Raw genomic sequence first — 18,097 nt, 5'->3', positions numbered from 1 at the left:
AAGTCTAGAAGGAGAACAATAATACCCAGGGAAAAGGGAGAAGAATATGTGAGATAAAAAGGACGGAAAGAATAAAAATGTACACAAGAAGACACAGCTAGCAGGAGTTTACTCGTATGACTAACAAACAATAATATAAATGAAAATATTGCACACGAGTGGTATAAAGTCACAAGTAAAAACATGAAATGGCTAGGAGGGGACACTGGAGGAATATAAACAACAAAAAATGACAAACTTTCACTTCATAAATGGAGTAGATATACTGCCTCTCTCTCTCTCTCTCTCTCTCTCTCTCTCTCTCTCTCTCTCTCTCTCTCTCTCTCTCTCTCTCTCTCTCAGCTCAACTTGGTAAACAGTGCAAGTCTGCCCGAAGCGTTGTATTCTCACATCAATCACAGTTTATGGTGTGGGTGTAATTTTATCAGAATCATTCACAGCACGGTAAAATGGAAAAAAAAGTGTCGTCTTTTCCGGCGTCATCTTGCTAAGGCAGATAGCAGCGAACATGTGAGAAAAAAAAAATCAATAAACAACCGGGGACACCATGCGAGACAGGCCAAACAGATGTTGGTGCTGCACGACGGAGAATGGCGGATAAAAGGAAAATAACACAATATAACGTTGTCTTCTCATCTTGCGCAGGTGGCGACAGAAAAGAGGAGCGTGGGACGACGGTAAGTACACGGACCATAACTCATTGTTGCTATTTTTTGTTGGCCAAATGTAAATGTGCGATATTTTTTACTCCAGGAGAGCCAGATAGGTTGTAGTGGTTGTCTGAGTGTGGTGGCAGTGATGGTGGTAAATCTGGTAGGTGTAGTGGATGGTGGGATGTGGTTTCGGTGGTGGTAGTAGCAGTACGTGATGGATGGTGGTGGTAGTAGTAGTAGTCGTGATGGATAGTGGCGGCAGCAATAATAATTGTTTTGGATGGTGGTGATGACAGATGTCCTTGAAAGAGATGATGATATAGTGGCAATACATGAGACGGATGACGGTGGTGATAGTAGTGCTTATGATGAAAGGTGGTGGTGGTAGTGGTAGTAACTGTTGTGGATATGGGTGGTGGCAGTAATAACTGTGATGGATGGTGATGGAATGGAGAACTCGTGAAGCTGCCTACCGCTAGAGGCCACCACCGTTAACAGTTTGTCTGTCCAGAGTACGTGTTAAAATACAGTGATTTTTCTCAGTTGATGTGAGAACCTGTGTGGCCAAATACCATCATACACTATTGAAGTATTAAAATGGCTTTGTAACAAAAATAAAACAAGGGAAAATACATTGCTCACCTTGTTCTATTTCCCCGAAAATGAAACCCACATTTTGAAAACCTGGCACTTATATATTACTTTTCGTCCTTTTTAATGAAGCTGTAACAAAGCTAATTACTGCCTCCTGAAATGTTCCATATATGCTGTAGTTTTAGCCAAGCACTTGTTTTGTGTCACTTTTTTTTTTTTTTTTTTTTTTTTTGACGGAAACTTAATCTATCTATCTATTGCCAGACGCCTCAATCCCGTTTGGGGTGGCCACAAACAAATCGCCTCCAAGTCGCCCTGTCCCCCGCCATTTCACTCCCCTGCTCCCAACTCAGACCCCCCTCTCTCATATACCTCTCCACCCCATCTCTCCATCTCATCCTCGGCCTCCCCCTCCCTCTTTCCCCCTCCACCTCACTCACATACACTCTCTTCGTCAGTCTTTGACCCTCCATCCTCTCCACATGGCCAAACTTAATGATGATGCATTATATTATTCTACATCAGGCATCCGAGCTCAGAGACAGTCCTCATTCCAAGATGTGATATGAAAGTGGTGGTAGAGCGTTTTCCTAGGAGGATAAGTCATGCTCAAACCTTGGAACGGGATCTGTCTCTGGCTGATGTAGAATAATTCAATAATAACACTTGTTCGGGACCGAGAAATTGTTGACATTGTGGGACATCTGGTGGCAGACGATTTCCAGAAATCCCCAATTGGTGGTATTACTTATGGAACACAGTGGGTAGTGGTAGTGGCAGTATTATCTATGAGGCTTAGTAGTGTGTGGTAGTGGTAGTTGTGCATGGTGGGGGGGTGTGATGGTGGTAGCTGTGGTGGGATGTTGGGTGTGATGGAGGCAGTTGTGGTGGGTTATAGCGTGCAATGGTGGCCATCGTGTTGAGTGGTAAGGTATAATGTTGGTAGCTGCGATTGTTGGCGGAGGAAAGTGTTGGAAATTGTGATGGTTGGTGGGGTGTGGTGTTGGTAGTAATGATGGTTGGTGGGGTGATTGTTGTGGTGGTTGGCAGGGTGTGGAGTATTAGTTATGGAACTTGGTGTGGGGTAATGGTGGTAGTTGTGGTGGTTGGTGGGGCATAATGATGGTAGTTGTGGTGGTTAGTGGAGAATAATGGAAGTTGTGGTGGTTGGAGGTGTGCGGTTTACTTGCGGTCGTTTGTGGGGTGCGGTGTACTTATGGTGGTTGGTGTGGTGTGGTTGTAGTAATGGTGGTTGACGGGATGTTGCGGTAATAGTTTTGGTGGTTCGTTGGAATGAGGTTGTGGTTGTTTAGGTACTCTCTCTCTCTCTCTCTCTCTCTCTCTCTCTCTCTCTCTTTCTCTCTCTCGTTTTTTATAGAAATGGAAACGAAGACGTGTTAAAGAGCTTCAGCTATTGACTCAGTCTGCGCATTTCTTTTGGAGTTTCACCATCCTTTGCCTGAACAGAAGAAAATAAAACGGAAAGAGAGAAGGAGGAAAGTTGGGGGACGAATAGAGAGGTAGTGACTAAACATAGGTAATCTGTGCAAAGTAGTGGGTTCAGAGTGTTGATTTTAAATATACAACACAGAGGATATGTAAATATATATATATATATATATATATATATATATATATATATATATATATATATATATATATATATATATATTTTTAAGAGACAATGATTGGAAGAAGGAAAAACATAGAAATGCATAAAGAAAGGATTCAAAAGTGAGGCAGACGGGCTAAAGTGTAGAAGGAATGGTTCTGAGAAGAAACAGGAGGAACACGAAAGTGAACGAGGAAAAGAGTTGAAGGCAGGGTAGAAGACAAAAAGAATGAAAGAAAAGCATTCAGGCGTCTAAGGCTAATCAGCCGCTAGAAAATGCTTTTGGTCAGTTTTCAAGTGCGGCTCCCACGAGGGGGACCCCCCCTCAGGGGGCCTGCCCCGAGAGGGGGCCGAAGGTTGGCACCTCCGCAGGGGGGGCCTGGCCGGATGACGGCGCCCCCTCCCGCAGGGAGAGGGGCGGGGGTGAGCTCCTCCCCAGAGAGCCATCCCCCGCGCCATGGCGCCGCCCCCGGGAGGGGCAAGGGGCGTCGCCCCCCACCGGGGGGCCGGGGCCCGTCCGAAGAGGGGGCCGGAGGACGCTATCCCCGGTCGGGCCCGGGGGCAGGGCCACCCTCGTGGGAGGCCGGGGACGGCCCCCCCCCCCTTCCCGCGGGACCGGAGGATTTTGGCCATATCTTCATACGCTGAAGGTTTTATGTTGATAGCTCAAGCCGTTCATGAGATATAATGATGCTAAAGGCAAGCGATAAAAACTAGTTGACTTTTGGCAGGCATTTTGGTGACCTTGACCTTGATTGTGAATGCTATCTATCTATCAGTCCCGTACAGGGTGGCCACAATCAAACCCCCCCCACGTCGCCCTGTCCCCCGCCATTTCACTGCCCTGCTCCCAACTCACACCCCCCTCTCTCATATACCTCTCCACTCCTTCCCTCCATCCCATCCTTGTCCTCCCCTCCCTTTCCCCTCCTCCACCTCACTCACATACACTCTCCTCGTCAGTCTCTCGCCCTCCATCCTCTCTACATGGCCAAACCTCCTCAGTGTGTTCCTCATAACGCTTCCTATTACATCCACATCCACACCACAACGCTTCTTTATATCCTCATTTGTCAGCCTGTCTCTCCATGTGACTCCACAGGCTTCTCTTAAGTAACTCATTTCCACTGCTCTCAGTCTTGACTTGTGTCCTTCCAACAACGTTCAAGCTTCACTTCCATACGTTAGAGGTGGTATCACAATACTGTCATGTAGTAACTTTTTCACTTCCATGCTCACTTCCCTGTTTCTTATCACTGCTTTCAAGGAAACACCAACCTTTCTTCCTTGTTGTACCCTTTCAAGTACTTCACCCTCCAAACCTCCATCCTTACTCATCACACTACCCAAGTACTTAAACGTACTCACATTTTCCAATTCCTCACCATCCAACCTCACTGTACATTCACTGACTTCACCTCTCTCAAAGACCATCACTTTACTCTTCCCTACATTCATCTTTAGATTCCGTTTCTTACACACTCTCCCAAACTCATCCACCAAGCCTTGCAGCTCCCCTTCGTCTTCACTCAACAACACAGTATCATCTGCAAACAACCGTACAGGAAGTTTCGAAACACTACCCTCTCTCATTAGGGCCACTCCAACATCCACTACCCTTCCTTGTACCTCTTTTATTACCCCATCCATGTATAGATTGAACAACCATGGAGACATGACACATCCCCGTTTCAACCCAACCTTCATAGAGAAAAATTCACTCAGTTCACCATCCACACGCACTGCAGCCTTAGCACCATCATACATACTCTTCACAGCATTCAAAAACTTCCCATCTACTCCACATATTCTTAATACTTTCCACAATCCTTGTCTATCCACCCTGTCATATGCTTTCTCCAAATCCATGAAAGCCGCATACAACTTCTTTCCCTTCTCCTGTAACTTTTCTACTAAAGATCTAAGAATGAATATCTGATCTACACAACCTCTTCCCTTCCTAAAGCCTCCCTGTTCTTCTCCAACTAATTCCTGTCTTATTTCCCTAACTCTGTCAATAAGTATCCTACCATACACTTTTCCTATTACACTAAGAATGCCTGTTCCCGAAATCGTCCAAGATTTTGGCCATATCTTGATACCTTGAATGTTTCATGTTGATAGCTCAAGCCGTTCATGAGATAGGATCGTATCACACACACACACACACACACACACACACACACACACACACACACACACACACACACACACTGACACACATAAACGAGGGCAAAAAACATTACAGCTCTGCCTTGGTAAAGGCGTGCAATAACAAGTACATAGCTATCCCGCTCTTCCTTTACCGTGAGAACCACAAGAACTGTTGTATGAGAAAAAGCTTTGTCAGGAATACATAAGCCATCCATCTTATGGTGCTGGTAGCATGCTGCAGCTCACCTCCAACTCCCTCACTGATTATGTGCATATAATACTGAAGATCTCTAACTTATAATTACAGCAACATTAACTTCACGTCACTGGGTGTAACCGATTCACTCACAGTGATGTTGAAGGTAAGGATGAGGTTAATGATAATGGAAGTGATGAAATGATGATGACGTTGACGATGATGACGTTAATAATAATGATGACATTAACACAGCTGGTGGAAGATGTTGAAGATTAGGATGACATTAATGATGATGGTGATGGTGGCGATAATGGTGATAAAGGTGACGATGATGACGTTAATAATAATGTTGTCATTAATGCTGCTGCTGCTACTGCTGCTACTGCTGCTGCTGCTGCAGCTGATGATGATGATGATGATGATTATGATGATGATGTGCGCATGATTCCGGTGTCTTTAGTCTTATTGTGCGGTAACAAAAACTTTGTATCACTGTACAGCAACTCCTTCACAGAGGGTAAAGTTGAGGTAAATAGTACCTGTAATGATGATGGTGATGATGGCTCCCCATTCAGGTTATATATACTCACTTACCTGCCCATACTTACCTTATTGCAAACACAGTACATTTCTACACATACGTTTGCACAGTAAATAAAGTATTACATTTCTACACCGACGTTAAGCTGCCAGTAATATAAGATTTGCTATTCGTTTTGTACGCTTCACAATTCATTTTCCGATGTTAGTAGGCCTCCTACATCACACACATCTACAAATGTCACCAGTTCGTCGCTAATTCCACAATGTCAGGGTTGTGTCATTTACGACTGATGCGACGACACTTTTTTTTTTTTTTAAATACTTACATGTCGGTGGGTAGTGTGTAAGATCAGTAAAGCCTGTTTTAACGAAACTGAAGTCGTTAAATTGCTACATGGCTCAGTCTGAGATCAAACTCGCCTGCTTTCAGAGGATGTGAACTGCTCGTAATGACAGAAATGCAGGTAGGAGAGGAGGTGGAAATCTAGGATGTAGAAGAGATAAATATGAAACTATGAATGATAAAGAATTGAATGAGAAAAAGGAGAAAAAACGTGAAACTGTAAGGGGAAATGAAGGAAGGAGATGAGTGGGAGAGATTAAGGGGACAGGACCATCGAAGTGCGTCTAATGGTGCATGTGACTGTAGTGGGAGGACGGTAGTCGGGGGGGGGGGGAAGAGGTATGTGGAGAAGGGAGGGGAGACGGATGAGGGGAAGATAAGAGTAATGTGGGGAGAAATAGAGAATGGGTAGGAGAGGGAGGAACGAGGAGAGGGGGTGATGGAGGGAAGACGAAAGGGAGTACTGTGAAGAGAGGGAGGAATGTGATGAGAGGTGCAGAAGCGGTATGGAGGGGAAGGAAATAAAGGAGGGTTGAGGGAGGGGTAGAAGAGAGTGAAGGGAATGTGGGAACGGGTGAGAAACGGACAGGAGAGGGAGGAATATGGAGGGGAAGAGGGAGTGGAGAGGAAAGAAAAGAGTGGTGAGAGGGGTGAGGGAGTGAGAAGAAGAAGAAGGAATGTAGGGAGGATTTGGAGAACGAGGGAGGGAAGGAGGAGAGAGAGATGAAAGGGAACAGGGACACCAGAGTGGGGGGAGGAGCGAAGAGTTAAGGAGAAAAGGAAGAAGAAAACTGAATACCATGAAGTGTGGTAGATACAGCAGGACATGGGAGAGAGGAGAAGGGGATGGAAGAGAAAGAAAAAATACGTGGCCGAACAACCTGAAATGCCATAGAGACGAGATGGTCAGCAGAATGATAATGGAGAGGAGAAGCAGGAAGCGAGAGGTGGGGAAGAAAGGTAGGGGGGAAGAGTAGGATGATAAAGAAGAGTGACAGAAGAAATGGGAGTGATAGAGGCTTGGAATACTGAGAGAATGCAAGGCGGAAGACATGGAATAAGTAAAGCAAGTAGACAGAAACAGCAAGAGCGATAAGGATGAAAGATTGGGGTAAGGAGTATGCAAAGAATGTAGGGAATAATGGACTGGGTGAGGTGAACCATACGAAGTTTGGTGAAAATTCGTCCATAACTTTTTGAGGTCTTTGGGAACACACACACACACACACACACACACACACACACACACACGCGCCGGCAAAAACTACATCCTCTTGCCTTGCTAAAAGCGGGCAATTACACTACTCGACAAGAATTCCAGTACCGAGACAGAATGAATATCTGAAGGCAATAACGTGGCGCTGTTTTCAAATATGATGCTCATTTTGCTCTAACACGTACAGTTTTAATGAATTCACGATCTTCACACGCATCCCAGTAGTGCAGTGATCCTTCTTTTCGTCGCTTTATTCGTGCTCTTTATACCTCTCTCTCTCTCTCTCTCTCTCTCTCTATATATATATATATATATATATATATTTTATATATATATATATATATATATATATATATATATATATATACAGTGTATAATATCCAACATATACATTGCCAGTTGTGTACATCCACTATCTAAAGTATGTCTATGTAAATTAATTACAACTTTTATTTCAGATTTATGGGTTGCCTGTCTCGTGGATGTGTGGATGGTTCGAATACTTTCTGTTGTGTATGTGGAAGTACCACTCCAAAGAAGCAGAAACGGAAGATCATGACCCTTGTAAAGACAGCTTTTCAACATTATTTTGACGTTAAGATTGGCGACCAAGAGAAATAATAGGCGCCCCATATCTGCTGTGTGACTTGTTCCAACTCTCTTTGTGAATGGCTCGCAGGAAAGAAAACAGGGATGCCTTTAGCAGTTCCCATGGTGCGGAGAGAATCTAGTGACCACAGAACAGACTGCTAGTTTTGCATGACAAAAGCTGTCGAATTTTCTTTTAAAAAATAAATAAAAAAGCACTATTTATCCAAATTCACCATCAGCCATAAAACCTATCGATCACACGGAGGACATTTCCTTTATAAGGCCACCAACAAATAAAAGTGTATTCCAGACTTCAGACGAGGGTGAAGGTAGAGAGCCATCTCGAGCAACTGATCCCGATTCTGACTTCGAGTGCCAGCCGTCTGGCAGAGTACCCCATCTAGTCACCCAAGGCCTTAACGATCTTGTAAGTGACCTAAATTTGTCACAACAATAGTCAGAACTACTCGCTTTGAGATTGCAAGAATGGAACACCTTGCATCCACACACAAAGGTGACAAGTTTCATGAAGCAGCAATAAAATTTAGAACCTTTTTTTTTCAAGTTAGACGGATGAATTTGCTACTGTAACAATATCGCAGGTCTGTTAGAAGCTTTGGCAAAGAGTCATGATTCTGACAAATGGCGACTTTATGTTGACTCCAGCAAATCAGGTCTGAAGGGTGCCCTCCGCCAGCATTGGAACATGTTACCTAGTATACCACTTGTTTTAGCTCCTGAAATGAAGGAAACGTACGAATCGATGTAAAAACTCCATTTTTTGACTGAGTATTACGAATTCTGATGGAAAAATCTGCAGCGACTTGAAAGTGGTAAACTTGCTGCTTGGATTACAAGAAGGTTCCACGAAATACTGTTGCTTTCTGTGTTTATGGAAGAGCCGTGATGTGCACCAGCACTACATCCAGCATGAAGTTCTTAGAAAGCCGGTGTACTGTACACAAAGTATGCAATGAACCACTCATCCAAGTGGAAAATATCATACTTTGGCCTTTTCACATCAAGTTAGGCTTGCTGAAAAACTTTGCCAAAGATTTTGATATGACAGATGTAGGCTTTGCACACCTGAAGAAAGTCTTCGCTAAAATTAGCGATGCCAAACTGAAGGCAGGCATGTTCATTGGTCCACAAATCCATAGCCTAAAGAAAGACAGTAATTTCGACGCAACCTTCGAGGCAGAGGAGCTTAGGGCGAGGAGGTCTCTTAACAAATTTTTTGCTGGTTTTCTAGGCAGCCATCCCAGTGAAGATTACATGGAAATCATTGAAAAGCTCCTGGTTGTGTACCATTAACTTCAATGCCACATGTCCCTTAAAACCCATTTTCTTCTCACATTTTTTTTCTTTTTTTCACAACAACCTTGGGTGATGTAAATGACAAACAGGGTGAATGCTTTCACTAGGATAATGCGGTAATGGAACAAAGATACCAAAGTAGAATTGGCGCTGGTATGATGGTGGATTGTTGGATGCTGACACGGGAAATCGGTGTAGTGCACAAAAAGAAATAATAATAAAAAATAAAAAAAAAACATACTATGAGTAGCTGTACTCACACCAAAATCTGCATACGGCGATGAAATAATACACTTGATTTTGTTTGTCCATATTACTCTTACATCCCAATTACTATTTATCACTTAAAATGATTCCCGGCATGACCAAATGATAGAAGGATGTTGATTACTCTCTAGTGGAGAAAAAATCCAAAGACTAAAGTCCAAAAAATCTGTGCGTTATAGAGAAGTCGTAAAAACATATTTGTTTCAGCACTGTCAATTTACCACAAATCGCCCATTCTCATTTCTGAACTTGATGAAATGTCGAAATTTGTTGAGTAGTGTTATAAGACAACGGAAATCTTGATATATTCTGCTTTCTTTGGCACCCACGTTTCTACCAGTTGCTGAGACCTTGGCAAAAATGCAATTTGCTATAAAGGCGCCTGGCATTCGGTAGTCTTTGATCAAATCTTCATCAAAAGTTAATCACTTCTGCCAAACCGCATACTTGCTATTTCCTGAAGATCTGATGAAAATTTAAACACAACTTCTCGAGATATTGTGGGAATACACACACACACACACACACACACACACACACACACGGGAAAAAAATCACAATCAGCCCATCTTCAGTGGGTGGATGCAAGCTATTGCATGTTAACTTCTTCACCAAGATGACATTTTTTTTTTTTTAGTTCCATTAAAAGACGACGCAATGATGCTAAAATAAAGAGCATATACAGAGAAGGGAGATTGATGTAATAATGGTGAATGTAACATGGAAAAGATATTGTGTTCTTACCTGACTGTTCTTGCCTAATTGTATTTTTACAGGAATGCGTCAAGCTCGTACTGCCCCGTGCTGTGAACCATTTTTATCATACATATCTTTAAATTTATGAATTGTTTTGGCACACACTATTTCATTTTGTTGTGCATTCCACTGATCAACTGCACTATTTGGGAAACTGAATTTCCTTACGTCTTTATCACCTCTCTTTTTGTACAATTTTCTGCAGTGTTCTCTTGATGTTGCCTCGCCATATGTTAGACACTCATTTACGTTTATTTTCTCTTTTCCTGTGATGCATTTATATATAACTTAATCATGTCTCCTCTTTTCCTTCTCTCCTGTAATGTTGGTAGGTTTAATTTTTCGAGTCTTTCTTCATAGTTTAAGTCCCTTAAACTTGGTGCCCATCTTGTAGCGGCCCTTTGTACCTTTTTAGTCTTATCTAAGTGTTTTTTGACATGCGGATTCTAGACTACTAATGCATACTCCAAAGTTGGTCTGATGAATGATGCTATTATCTTTTCAGCATGTCTTCATTTACATATGTGAATGTTACCCTCAAAATAGCAAGCAGTGTGTACATGTTCCTTTACTTTTTCATTTCTGTGGTCAGCTGGTTATAGTCTGTTATTGAAAATCATTCCTAAATCCTTTTCCCTTTCTGATGTGTGTAGGGTTGAACTTCCTAAGTTATAGTCTTTTTTTTCACTTTTACCAAATCTTATTACATGACATTTGTCCACAATGAATTCCATTTGCCATTTATTGTTCCATTCATAAAGCTTATTGAATTCCTCTTGTACAGTAGCTCTGTGCAAGAGTCTGTGTTTGTAATTTCCCTTTGTACTTTTGCTTCATCAGCAAACATATTTAGGTGGCTTCCATTTCCAATGTTGCTGTCTATGTCATTTATATATACTAAACACAATTGGTGCCAGCACCAAGCCCTGTGGAACTCCACTTGTCACCTTTCTCCATGATGAGTAATTTCCCCTTAGCATTGTTCTCATTTCCCTTTTACTGAGAAAATCTTGCAGCCAATCGTACAGATTACCTTAGACTCCTCCTTGATTGCACAGTTTCCATAGAAGTCTTTTGTGTGATACTCTGTGAAAAGCATTCTTGAAATTCAAATATATGCTGTCTACTCAGCCATCTCTTTTCCGTATTATTTCAGCAATTCTGTCATAGCACCTTATTAGGATAGTAACACATGATTTTCCCTTTCTAAAACCAAATTGTCTTTCTGTTATCATATTGTGTTTTTCCAGGTGATTTACCCAAATTCTTTGTATCAGTTTTTCTAACATCTTGCTTACAACGCTGGTCTGTGATAGTGGTCGATAGTTAAGTGGATTTTGTCTATTTCCTTTCTTGAAAAGTGGCACTTCCAAAGATCAGGTGGTTTTTCTTGTCTTAAAGAGCTTCTGAATATTGAATGTAATGGCCTGCTTAGCTCTTTTTCACATTCCTGTAATCCCCAACAAGAAATCTCATCAAGGCCATTGGCTTTTCCCCTGTCTAATTTCCTCATCTCTTCCTGGACCTCTTGTTTCATTATACGTCTATTTGTTATTATGTGTGGCATGCTTGTTTGTTTTCACCTCTCGCAAATCTACTTTTTGACTAGATATTTTTGTTTAGTACTTCACAAATATCTTCTTCACTGATACAGATTTTCCTCTCGTCCATGATGGATTGTATTTCATCTTTAACCCGTCACGTCCCGAGCTATTTCGCACGTCCGACACCCCCCAATCCCCGAGATATTTTCGAAATTGTTTTTTTTTTTTTTGGCTTAAACCTCCGCTTTTGGTGAGAAACCTCGAAATTTCATAGAGAAATCGCTCACCTGAGGTTTAAAATACTCAGTCCAGGTAGGAGTACCTCCTTACCTGACTGGGTTTTCTAACAGGCTGGCACCAAAGAAAACGAGTTCTATGGGAGGGTAACTATTTCACACCACTCATAAACGGTATGTATTTATTTACTTGGTACAAATTTATATGTAGTACGAGAGTATATTGGTTTTCAAACAGTAATGTAGGCATTATAAGCACTGTTTCACTCACTAACTCATCACCATACCTGACCTTCTTTTGCCATATTACCTGATCATCATTTCTGACTGTTTCTTCCTCTAATGCTATGTAAACTTTGTCCTCCACATTGTCATCAATTGGGGAATCACTCTGGCCCTGAATGTCTTTATTGTCCAGGTCACTGGTAACAGGTGAATTGCCGAGACAATGGCGTGCAGGGGGGGAGGGGGAGGTTATGTGGTGTAAGGCGTTGTCCCTGCTTGGCATCTTGTAAAGGAATAGAGGAAGGTGTCCCGTGTATACGTACGAAAAATCACGCACGAAAATTGAAAACTGTACAAATTAGGGACCTTGCAATTGCACGACGTACCAGCATGTTGCTTTCTAACTTTTATGTCATCTGTATCTGATCCACAGCAAATCTCTTTTCTCTTTTGCATTTTTACAACCAGTATTTAACCAGTTCTTTATCCTTTTTTCCGTGTCTGTATGCAGTGGGACAAAATTATGGAGTCTTGTTTCGTAAAATTCACAGTATTTTTTATATATAACATTTATACCTTGTCTTCTTAGCTCATTTTCCCAATCTTTATACTTAACCCTTTAACCGCGGGCTTGTTTTGCTTTTTGTTGAGGCTCCCGCGGGGATATTCACGCTCCAATAGACTTTTAAAAATATTTGCCAAAAATCAGTTATTAGTCCTAGAATATTAAAATCATATATGCTTATGGCACAAATCTTCAGCTTTCTCCTGGGGTGTTTGTTGAGCCTTCGTCGAGTATCGTAGGACTTGTGGAGACCTCTGAAGTTGGGTAACAAAGTCTCCACTTTACACTTCCCGACAACCCGTAATATGATTATCACAGCCTGATATTATCACTAGAAACACTATTCTATGATTCTCAAATAGTTTGGAATCCATACTGTGATAGCAATGAAAATTACGAGGGTGTATGACCTTGCCACTTGCGCTAGTTCGCAGCTGGTGTTCTGTCATTTATTATTCATAAAAACACTCACAGTTTATATTTCTATTACTATATAACACATATATATATATCTACAGTCTTTATCCATAAGTTTCCTTCAGTAATAGAAGTTTATTGTCACTGTAGGCATTCAATTTCTTTCAGTAAAATACGTAGCATTCACTTTCTCGTCCTGTATACTAGCATTGAGAGTGAATGTCACTTTCACCTTCACTCTCATAACTCATAGTATTCATACATGCTAGAGTGAAACTTTCACTTTCATTACTCCTAGTGTATATACTCGTATTCTTATAATACTACTCATTTACGTTTCTATTTACGTTCTCTATTTTATTTACATTATTTACATTTCTGTTTTATTTACACTGTGTTATGCACTGTCACTTGAAGTAACTTATAAAACTATTTTCCACTGTTCACGTATATTTACATTCATTGCTTTCACTTGCTGTTTACACATTATTTACATATTATTTACAATGCCACTTGCACTCTTTATCAATTATCAGCCTTTTACCTCTTTCCACACGAGGTTTAGTAGGGGGTAAAGGTCATAGGACCCTTTGCATGGGGCTAAAAAGCGGCGGAAGTTAGCAGGAGCAAATCAAACATACCTTCACCTTAAAAGACGACAGTGAACTGATAGTGGTGGCCTCCTGCCGCCTCGCTAGGGTGAGTGCAATACTACCAACTTTAGCCTTGTGAGACCTGCTAATATATAGCAATGAAATGATTGCCAGGAAACCAAGACAATACATAATAAATTAGGTAGTTCCAGGCGAATGCAAATGTCACTTAGGCTTCTCCATTCCCTCCTTTTATGTATATTTATTACGAAAATAGATTATACGGCATACTTCAAGGGGAAATAACCAGCGAAAATTAGCAAACGAGTGCACGTGAGGGGTTGTCAGGTGATAATTAGCCAATTCCAGGTGTATGGCACTATCACTTACCTTATTTCTTTTTTGTATATATTATTTGGTATTAGAAGAGGGCATAGGGCTTATTTCAGTGTATAAAATCAGTGGAAAATTCTAGGGAAGATTTACTTAACGTAGAATACAGTGTGGTGGCCTGCAATAATTAGGTAGTTCAAGGTGAATGTAAATATCACTTAGGATTCTCCCTTCCTTTCTTATATATATTTTTATTACGAAAATAGATTATACGGCATATTTCAAGGAGAAATAAACAGTGTAAATTAGCGAACGAGTGCACGTGTGTTGTCAGGTGAAACTATAAGGTAATGGAGGGGATGTAGGGAGGGGAGTCAAGAACGGGGAGAAATGGCTAAATTGTCAACAATGGATGGGAGTACAGATGAGATTAGGAGTGCTGACTAGTGTTGGACATTGGCAGTACTGATAGATGATACATGGCACCATTTGAAAGCCTGGGCGAATTCAAAATAACACAGAATCACAAAAGTGACGCCACGTGGTATGATCCCTTGCTCCCAAGTGTCACGAAAGTGACGACCCACAGTTAAGGGGCCGCGGGCTTGTTATGCTATGACTTGCGGCTCCCGCGGGCATATTTGCGCTCCGACAGACTCGCTAAAAATATTTGCCAAAAATCAGTTATTAGCCCTAGATTATCAAAATTAAATATGCTTATGGCACATACCTTCAGCTTTCTCCTGGGGTGTTTGCTGAGCCTTTGTCGAGTACCGTAGGACTTGTGGAGGCCTCTGAAGTTAGGTAACGAAGTCTCCACTTTACACTTCCCGACAACCCGTAATATGATTACCACAGCTTGATATTATCACTAGAAACACTATTCTATGATTCTCAAATAGTTTGGAATCCATACTCCAAAAAAAAAACCCACTGTGAAAGCAATGAACATTACAAGGGTGTATGACCTTCCCACTTGAGATCATTTGCCGCTGGTGTTCTGTCATTCATTATTCATAAAACCCCTCACACTTTATATTTCTATTACTATATAATACTTATATATATCTAGTCTTTATCCATAAATTTCCTTTAGTAATAGTTGTTTATTGTCACTGTAGCCATTCAATTTCTCTTTCAGTAAAATCTGTACAATTCACTTTCTCCTCCTGTATACTAGAGTTGAGAGTGAATGTCACTTTCACCTTCACTTTCATAATTCATAGTATTCATACATGCTAGAGTGAAACTTTTACTTTCGTTACTCCTAGTATATATACTTGTATTCTTATAATACTACTCATTTACATTTCTATTTACATTCTCTATTTTATTTACATTATTTACATTTCTATTTTATATACTCTGTGTTAGGCACTGTCACTTGCAGCAACTTATAAAACTATTTTCCACTGTTCACTTATATTTACATTCATTGCTTTCACTTGCTGTTTCCACATTATTTACATTTCCACTTGCATTGTTTTACCCACCAGAAAGATCGTAGTCACTCTCTATCATTAGTCAGTCCTTTACCTCTTTCCACACGAGGTTTAGTAGGGGGTAGAGGTCACAGGGCCCTTTGCATGGGGCTAAAAAGCAGCGGAATTTGAGAAGCGCGAATCAGACTTACTTTCACCTTGAAAGACGACAGTAAACTGATACTGGTGGCCTGCCTAGGGGAATTGCAATACTGCCAAAGTCAGCCTTGTGACAGCTGCTAATATATAGCTATGAAATGATTGGCAGGAAATCTAGACAATATATAATAAATTAGGTAGTTCCAGGTGAATGTAAATATCACTTAGGCTTCTCCCTTCCCTCCTTATATATATTTTTATTACGAGAATAGATTACACGGCATATTTCAAGGGGAAAGAAACAGCAAAAATTTTGCGAACGAGTGCACATGAGGTGTTGTCAGGTGATAATTAGCCAATTATAGGTGTATGGCACTCTCACTTACCTTATTTCTTTCTTGTATATATTATTTGGTATAAGAATAGGGCATAGGGCTTATTTCAATGGATGAAATCAGTGAAAAATTCCAGGGAAGATTTACTTAGCATAGCACGGCCGGGCAGGAGAGAGGATAGGGTAATGGAGGAGAGGTAGGGAGGGGAGTCAAGAACGGGGAGAAATGGCTAAATTGTCAACAATGGATGGGAGTACAGATGAGATTAGGAGTGCTGACTAGTGTTGGACATTGGTAGTACTGATAGATGATACAAGCCACCACTTGAAAGCCCGGGCGAATTCAAAATAAAACAGAATCATAAAAGTGACGCCCCGCGGTATGATCCCTTGCTCCCAAGCATCACGAAAGTGACGACCTGCGGTTAAGGCATTAACCCCTAAACCGCGGGCTTGTTTTGCTTTGACTTGCAGCTCCCGCTGGCATATTTGCGCTCCGACAGACTCGCTAAAAGTATTTGCCAAAAATCAGTTATTAGCCTTAGAATATTAAATTCATATATGCTTATGCCACATACCTTCAGCTTTCTCCTGGGGTGTTTGTTGAGCCTTCGTCGAGTACCGTAGGACTTATGGAGACCTCTGAAATCGGGTAACAAAGTCTCCACTTTACACTTCCCGACAACCTGCACTATGATTACAAGAGCCTGATGTTATCACTACAAACACTATTCTATGATTCACAAATAGTTTGGAATCCATACTCCAAAAAAAAAAAAAAAAACTGTGAAAGCAATGAAAATTACGAGGGCGTATGACCTTGCCACTTGAGCTAGTTTGCCGCTGGTGTTCTTTCATTTATTATTGATAAAAATACTCACAGCTTATATTTCTATTACTATATAACACTTACATATATCTACAGTCTTTATCCACAAGTTTCCTTCTGTAATAGTAGTTTATTGTCACTGTAGGCATTCAATTTCTTTCAGTAAAATACGTAGCATTCACTTTCTCGTCCTGTATACTAGCATTGAGAGTGAATGTCACTTTCACCTTCAATTTCATAACTCATAGTATTCATACATGCTAGAGTGAAACTTTCACTTTCATTACTCCTTGTGTATATACTCATATTCTTATAATACTACTCATTTACGCTTCTATTTACGTTATCTATTTTATTTACATTTCTGTTTTATTTACACTGTGTTATGGACTGTCACTTGAAGTAACTTATTAAACTGTTTTCCACTGTTCACTTATATTTACATTCATTGCTTTCACTTGCTGTTTACACATTATTTACACATTATTTACAATGCCACTTGCACTCTTTATCAATTGTCAGCCTTTTACCTCTTTCCACACGAGGTTTAGTAGGAGGTAAAGGTCATAGGGCCCTTTGCATGAGGCTAAAAAGCAGCAGAAGTTAGCAGGAGCAAATCAGACATACCTTCACCTTGAAAGACGACAGTGAACTGACAGTGGTGGCCTCCTGCCGCCTGGCTAGGGTGAGTGCAATACTACCAACTTTAGTCTTGTGAGACTTGCTAATATATGGCAATGAAATGATTGCCAGGAAATCAAGACAATACATAATAAATTAGGTAGTTCCAGGTGAATGTAAATATCACTTAGGCTTCTCCCTTCCCTCCTTATATATATTTTTATTATGAGAATAGATTAAATGGCATATTTCAAGGGGAAATAAACAGCGAAAATTAGCGAACGAGTGCACACGAGGTGTTGTCAGGTGATAATTGGCCAATTCCAGGTGTATGGCACTCTCACTTACCTTATTTCTTTTTTGTGTATATTATTTGGTATAAGAATAGGGCATAGAGCTTATTTCAATGGATGAAATCAGTGGAAAATTCCAGGGAAGATTTACTTAGCGTAGCACGGCCGGGCAGGGGAGAGGATAGGGTAATGGAGGGGAAGTAGGGAGGGGAGTCAAGAACGGGGAGAATTGGCTAAATTGTCAACAATGGATGGGAGTACACATGAGATTAGGAGTGCTGA

The sequence above is a fragment of the Coenobita brevimanus genome, chromosome 72 (assembly GCF_032717465.1).
Source record: "Coenobita brevimanus isolate Jiangsu-jjx chromosome 72, ASM3271746v2, whole genome shotgun sequence".
In the NCBI taxonomy this organism is placed as follows: domain Eukaryota; kingdom Metazoa; phylum Arthropoda; class Malacostraca; order Decapoda; family Coenobitidae; genus Coenobita; species Coenobita brevimanus.
The sequence above is the reverse complement of the archived record's forward strand: the minus strand, read 5'-3'. Positions refer to the sequence as shown.